At 37.5% G+C, this 1,159-nt stretch overlaps 1 pseudogene; it reads right to left on the reverse strand.

The window, feature by feature from the left end:
• Nucleotides 1-138: 138 nt before the first annotated feature.
• On the reverse strand, nt 139-1,154 carry LOC100953863 (annotated as a pseudogene).
• Nucleotides 1,155-1,159: the final 5 nt, after the last annotated feature.

The following is a 1,159-nucleotide window of genomic DNA, read 5'->3' on the forward strand; positions in this document are numbered from 1 at the left end:
GTCAATCTTGCTTTGCAGAGAAGCAACCATCTTTCCAGTATTTTCTGATGTTGTAATAGTTTCTAAAACTTTTTTTTTGCAGTTTTTGGCCGGAGCTGGGTTTGAACCCACCTCCGGCATATGGGGCCAGCACCCTACTCCTTTGAGCCACAGGCACTGTCCAGCTTCTAAAACTTTTTTATCTGTAGTGACTGGTCTTAACTTCTACAGTTTTATTTCCTCATATATTTCATTTCTTGTTTCTCCAATTTAAAAATCAAGAGATCTGTGTATAATACAGAGGGTGACAAAATCTTTAGCAGATATGCCAGGTAAATTTTCAAAATCTAGTTTGTCCGACGCAGCATAAATTTTGCTCTGAGATTCTCATATATTCATAACTGCAAGAGATGGGCAGGTCCAGGCAGTGCTATGATTTTTTGCTCTTCTTGAAAACTAGTAAATAGAGGTTTCTTTGTATTAAGGCTCTTCCCATTTTGCCGTGTCTACTCCTAGTTCTGTTTCTTCCTTTCTCCACAGTCTTTTAATGAAAAGACAAGCAGCTGCCTGGTCTTTCTTCCCTTGACAAGCATTGACATGAGCTGCAGTTTGGGGATTATCACAAAGTTCAACCATTATTCCAAGTATTAGATTACAAAATTTATTTTTTTGGTTCAATGACAATAAATCCAAAAGGAGAAAAATTCCTTCCTTCGAGAAAGCAATCCTCTGAGGAATAACATCAAAACACAGCACCAAATACTATCCAATGTACTAGAAAAAGGCACATCATAGCCCAAGCCACTTTGTAACTTCTGGTTAAATGAAGAATTGTATCTATTCCTTCAGTTTCAAAAATTTCCTTTTTTCAAATATGATATTCACAAAGACCAGATAAAATAAGCAACACATGGGACTGGATTTCCAAAACAATTGGCTCTTCTTTTTCATTAGGTTTGCTTATTATATTTTTAAAGATTCCAATCATTTGCTGAATTGCTCCCTTTTCACAAAGACCTATGTTTACAGCCTCATCTTTAAGGTAGACCATGGCTCAGGAACCTTAAACTATAATACATCGGGGCTAACTTGTTGCCATGGCCACCCACACCATGGAAACTATTACCAGGACTAAAGAAAGGATCTTCACTCTCACACCACTCTAGCTTTGCAAGGCCTC

This window comes from Otolemur garnettii, unplaced genomic scaffold (assembly GCF_000181295.1).
Source record: "Otolemur garnettii isolate 467f Iridium unplaced genomic scaffold, OtoGar3 scaffold06031, whole genome shotgun sequence".
NCBI lineage: Eukaryota > Metazoa > Chordata > Mammalia > Primates > Galagidae > Otolemur > Otolemur garnettii.